The following is a 6,115-nucleotide window of genomic DNA, read 5'->3' on the forward strand; positions in this document are numbered from 1 at the left end:
CTAGCTCTAATTTTAAGGTTATGCCCCCTTGTTCTGGACTCCCCCACCAGAGGAAATAGTTTCTCTCTATCGACCCCATCAACTCATTTAATCATCTTAAACACCTCAATTAGATCATCCCTTAATCTTCTATACTCAAGGGTATACAAGCCTAGTCTGTGCAACCTGTCCTCATAATTTAACCCTTTTAGCTCCAGTATCATTCTGGTGAATCTGTGCTGCCCCTCCTCCAAGGCCAATATATCCTTCTTGAGGTGCAGTGCCAGAACTGAATATAATATCTCCAGATGGGGTCTGTACAGCTGTAACATAACTTCCACCTCTTTGTATTCTAGCCCCCTTGAGATAAAGACCAACATTCCATTAGCCTTTTAAATTATTTTTTGTACCTGGCCACTAGTTTTTAGTCCAATGAGATCTACACCCTCTAATAATCTTGGTCAGCACATGTTTAATGCACTAACTAACCACTTGAGCCCTTTAAACAGTGCAGATCAGCAGAATCCAGCTGTTCTGAAAGGGACTTGGGAGCAATCGTGGAGTAAAGAATCCAAAGGAAATGTAGCTTTGACAACCGGGCCCTCAGATCTCTGGTGGAAGGAATAAGGGAACGTCCAGACATTAGGGTACATTCGGCATTCCTGCAATCCCATGTCCGGAGGCTCGCTTGGAGGGAAAGTGGGTGGAAGATGGAGCTACGTTACTGTAGTATCAATTCCTCATCCTGTGCTGTCTTTGAGCAAGGTTCCCTCTGGCAGCAGGAGATCACTAAATTTACACAAAATTTTTATAGGAAAGAAGGGGCATTTGCCCCATAAGCGCCTGTTATGCCAGGGGCCGCTCTGTTAGGCCTGTGAAGATGTCCGCAAGCTATCACTCTTGAAGAAACCCAGCAAGTAAGTAATTAATATTCAGGTGCATCTTGCACCGATTCAATTATCTGAGGGGCCTGCTCCTCAATTTTTGGTTGAACTTCAGCCCCACACTCCTGATCTTTGGCCACCCGGTGCGGAGGCGGGCGCGGGTAAGTTGGAGGACCTTCTCGTGGGTCTGTTCCTTGGCCTGGTCAAGGTGGCCATCTATAGGTCCAGGGTGGGCGTGGCCCACATGGGAGGGTCGCTCTGGCTGTCTACCTCTCTTCCGCGGTCTTGTCTGGCCCTGGGGAGGGAGCGTGCGATGTCCACCGGTACTTTTGGGACCTTCCATGACTGGTGGGCATAGAGGTTTGCATCTTAAGCACCTGCACAGAATGGCAGCCCTGTCCTGATGAACCTATCACCATCATCTTCCCTGTTTTGAGGCCCTTTTGAAGATCGAAGGCGTGCAGCATACAACAATAATTCTGGCGACCCGGTACAGTAATGGCCGCCCTTTCCCAACCCCATCCCGATCAGGCCGTACATCTGAAGCTCTAATTCAGGATCCCAATGGTGTGCTCCAGTGAGAATCCTTGTGTTCACCTCAGTCTTGTTATACTTGTTGCTGTGTGTGGATAGCACAAATTTTGCAATGAGTCTCCAAGGTCCCCAAGCAGCTGATCTGCCAATCTTTCAATCTTCTTTCCTCTTCAAACAATGGGGGCATGTTAGATTGGCTTAAAAAGTCACGCGAGCTCCCAGCAAAAATGAGCATTGACCTATATTATTCCATGCTAGTGACCTGCTGCCAGCTGGACATTGAGTGAGTGAAGTTTCTTTCGAATGCATGGCATGGCATGGCATTGTGCACAGTGGCAGGAATGGTAAACTGGGTACAGTCAGTTGTTCCCTACACACTTGAAAAGGCAGCAGAGTGGTAAAATTGCACCATTCTACCCTTCTGATGCTGTTTGTCCTGATGCTGAACTGGATGTATCTCCATAAGATCAGAATAAGGCACCTGTGACTTTGATTCTTGATTGAACATACGTCACCTGTGGTTGACTGGAATAAGCCTGTGGTCATTTTCATTTTCACTGGTAGTGCTGAATGGACGTTCGAGAGCGTCTGCAGACCATCTTACAGTAGACGGCGCAGATTTGGTACTGCCTCCCTGCCTATCTGTAACTTCCTCAGACACTGCTCCTCTGGGAGTCTTAGCTAGCTCTTTCTGGGATGATACACCTGCTGCATGTGAATATGGACTTATGCCTACTACAGTTCCTTATGAAAGGGTTTGATAGGGTAGACGTAGAGAAGATGTTTCCACTCGTGGGGGAGACCAAAACTAGGGGCCATAGATATAAGATGGTCACTAATAAATCCAATAGAGAATTCAGGAGAAACTTCTTTACTCGGTTCCTGTGAGTAGGAAGGAAAGAACTTGTATTTGTATGGGGTCTTCCACGGCCTCGGGGTGCTTCACAGTAGGTGAGGTACTTTTGAGGTGTAGTCAAGGAAAGGGAAATAAGGAAAAACTTTGCCGGGCAATGGGGAAAGAGTGGGGGAATGGGACTAATTGGATTGCTCTGACAAAGAGCCGGCACAGGCTCGATGGGCCGAAAGGCCTCCTTCTGTGCTGTTACGATTCTATGAGAGTGGCGAGAAGGTGGAACTCACTACCACATGGAGTAGTTGAGGCGACTAGCTTAGATGCCTTTAAGGGGAAGCTAGATAAACACATGAGGGAGAAAGGAATAGAAGGATATGCTGATAGGGTGAGATGAAGTAGGGAGGGAGGAGGCTCATGTGGAGCATAAACACCGGCATAGAGCTGTTGTGCCGAATGGCCTGTTTCTGGCCACGTAATTCCCTCACACACTTCCCTTAGCTGTTATTTCCAGACCTCCCTCTGCCAAATGGAGTGCTAATGCCTCACTGAATCCCTCTCCCCATGATATCCCCACAACAAACAAGGTGCTTCATCAGTTGCTGTTCTGATGCCAGTGAAACAGAACTAGCTGCTGCGGTCCCAGTTTTAAACGTTTCTCCGTACATGCGAGGCAAAGGTTGACGCTCGAGATACCAAACGCCAAATATCACCGACTTACCAAGCTGAACTATACTTGGGGGACAGAATCCCTGCTGTTACCTTTTTCAAGGTAATCGGCAAAAGAATCAGAAGTGAGATGATGAGAAGTATTTTTACGCAGCGAGTTGTTCTGATCTGGAATGCACTGCCTGAAAGGGTGGTGGAAGCAGATTCAATAATAACTTTCAAAAGGGAATTAGATATATACTTGAAGGGCAAAGCTTTGCAGGGCTATGGGGAAAGGGATAGTTCTATCAAAGAGGTACGATGGGCCAAATGGCTTCCTTCTGTGCTGTATCATTCGATTACACCGACTTCACGCAGGAAGCAATTTTGGGAGCAGGGATGAAAGTGGGAAGAAACAGCCTCATGAAATTCCTCTACGTTAACACACGACTGGAGGAATTTTCAGCCTAACGTGAGGCCGTAGATGAAGACTGAGCACTTGGGTGAGGTACCAGAGGTTTGCTGGTGCCTGTGGATCTGTATCCCAGCAAGGAGCGAGTGCCTTCAGGAGAGGAGATGAAGAAAATTTGGAGGCAAGAAAGTTCAGCAATTAAATTATTCGAGTCTAGGCTGGCAATCAAACGGGTTGATGCCTTGATGGCTGAGAAAAATTGCACTGCTCCTGATCAGCGTGCCAGTGGGTTCTGCAAATCACCCACGCCTTCGAAAATATCAAATCGGTTTCGTGGGTCAGGTTGGCACTGATGTGCCACAAAGTGCACAGGAGGATGTTGCTTAATTTCCAAGCTTCCCCCCACACCACCACCGCCCCACAACCTGGATATACAGGGCAGAGACAAGGGGCTTCCTTAGAGAGGAGGAGAGGAAATCCGAGGCCAGATCAGCCCATAACCTTCCCGTTGGCGTTCTAGTGGCCAGATAGGGGGCAAATGCTGCCAGAGACCTGAGAAGATGGCATCTAGGCCAGGGCATGCCACATAGCACCAGATTGGGTGAAACGTTAGCAGAGGGGTGAAGTCCACTTCCAGCAATAGGGTTAAAAAAATGAACCAAGTCTAAAGACCTCCTTTTATGACTCTCTACATGGTCGATACCCACAAGTTTATTTCTGCCTTACTTGGACTTGGAATGTTGGCTCTTTTGGGCTACTTTTCCAGCTGTGCCCGTCTGGTGAGGAGCTTTGCCTGCGGGTAAGCACATATCAGAGAGTCTGGTGCCACTGCCCACGATTTTCCAACCGTTTTATTCTTTAAGAAGAAATTGGTGGGGAAACCTTCGGGAGGAGTGCACCTGAACCTCCGACGCATGCGCTGCCGGTGGTCGAGGCTCCCCCGTGAAATTCACCCCTTCGGTGTCGGCAGACATACTGTTTGAGTAACAGCCTCGCGCGCAGAGCGGTTTGGACCCGGGTAAGAGGTGGGTTGGGGGTGGGAGGGGGGGGGCATCTCGGAACCCGGTGAAAACGCAACTAACACGTAACTGCCAGGGGAGGGGAAGACCTCCTCGGCTCTGCGCGCAACGGAATCGGAAACCCGTTCGGAACGAACGCGGCCGCGATTTTGCCGCACGTAGCGCGTCGCAGAATTCCCCTCCCCCCGCCCCCACCCTCACCACAGCCCTTGCTCTGGGTAGAAACAAACCTTTCCATAATGCATTTTTAAAAAAAACCAACTCGATCGACAACCTCACTTGTGTTAATTCCGATTAAGTGAATCATGTAAGTTCCTGATAAATACTACTTACGTCCAGAGTACATATTGAGGACTTAAGTCAGACACTAGATTATGAAACCTGTCCATATATCGCCACAAAGTACATCATATATCATTCTAAATCAGACAATATTTTCACCGTTTGACTACATTTCATAGTTACAAGACAGAATTGTGTACGCCACTATAAAAATTAGTGACAGGTAGCTTATTCACTGGCGTGAGCGTTATATCACGACAGACATACCTTTGACAGCTCTTGGTTTCCTTTCACACAGTAGACAAATCCAAATCAGTTCTACATCAAGCTGCAAAGCCAATAGTCCAGGATTGTTCTTCAAACTGACTCAACCTTAACAAAAAAAAACACACACACACACACACACACACACAGCCAGAGGAAAAGAAAAAGGAATTAAGTTCCAGCAGCCCACCCCTCATTGTCATAGCCAGTCCCCTGGACTAAATCCGTTCCTTCAGTTTCCTGTTTCTCTGTACCCTTGGCAGCAGTTGCTGTATGGATGTGGGAGAAACTCAAATGTTCTCTTATTGCTGCCTCTTCCTGTCTGGCCATGCTCCAGAGCTCATATTTTCTTATTTTGCAGCCCTAATAGTGTATTTCCTATTTGATTCCCCCATTCCTGCTTGAGCAGGCCTCCCACTTCATCATCTCTTTGACACGGTAATACAATACAGATTATACCATTCATGTACGTTCAATTGCAAAAAAAAAACTCCCGCAAATTTGCTGTGTTTGCAGTTTTCTTTTTGCAGCGTTTCGTTTTTTATTCCAGGAATAATATTTTTGAGAGCAGCACAGCAGAGAACCCTCGGGAGCCTGTAACTAGGAGTTCTATTACCCAGTAATGGGAACCTTGGGATTTCCATGTAAATCATTCAATTAGTCAGCTGGAATTCTACCTCTTACTACTTTATATAGAATTACATGGAATGTACAGCACAGAAACAGGCCACTCGGCCCAACAGCTCTATGCCAGTGTTTATGCTCCACACGAGCCTCCTCCCTCCCTACTTCATCTCACCCTATCACCATATCCTTCTATTCCTTTCTCCCTCATATGTTTATCTAGCTTCTCCTTAAATGCATCTATATTATTCACCTCAACCACTCCTTGTGGTAGCGAGTTCCACATTCTAACCACTCTCTGGGTAAAGAAGCTTCTCCTCAATTCCCTATAGGATTTATTAGTGACTATCTTATATTTATGGCCCCTAGTTTGGTCTCCCCCACAAATGGAAACATCTTCTCTATGACTATCCCACCAGTGCGGATGGAAAGGTGGCATAGTCCACTGCGCCTTTGTCCCACTGGCACGCTGGGGTTCGAATTCAGCTCGGACGGACACATTGAATGTCTCCTGTTGCTGACAGAGGTACGAGACTCTAACCCTAATGCAACGCAGTCCAAGTAGAGAGAGCCCATCTCCTTTGGCACCAGGTGGAACTAAATTGGTGGTCTCATTCAG

At 47.3% G+C, this 6,115-nt stretch overlaps 1 protein-coding gene across 4 annotated transcripts in view; it reads right to left on the reverse strand.

The window, feature by feature from the left end:
• Positions 1–5,041, reverse strand: part of LOC137307270 (activin receptor type-1-like) — a 96,620-nt gene extending 91,579 nt beyond the window's left edge. For 3 of the 4 annotated variants that reach the window (XM_067976708.1, XM_067976709.1, XM_067976710.1), the window contains exon 1: positions 4,876–5,038. The gene's annotated coding sequence lies outside the window, so the exon portion shown is untranslated. Of the gene's footprint in view, positions 1–4,875 lie in introns of all 4 variants that reach the window. The other variant, XM_067976711.1, reaches the window with a different exon arrangement.
• Between the last annotated feature and the right edge of the window lie 1,074 nt (positions 5,042–6,115).

The sequence above is a fragment of the Heptranchias perlo genome, chromosome X, assembly GCF_035084215.1.
Source record: "Heptranchias perlo isolate sHepPer1 chromosome X, sHepPer1.hap1, whole genome shotgun sequence".
Classification (NCBI taxonomy): domain Eukaryota; kingdom Metazoa; phylum Chordata; class Chondrichthyes; order Hexanchiformes; family Hexanchidae; genus Heptranchias; species Heptranchias perlo.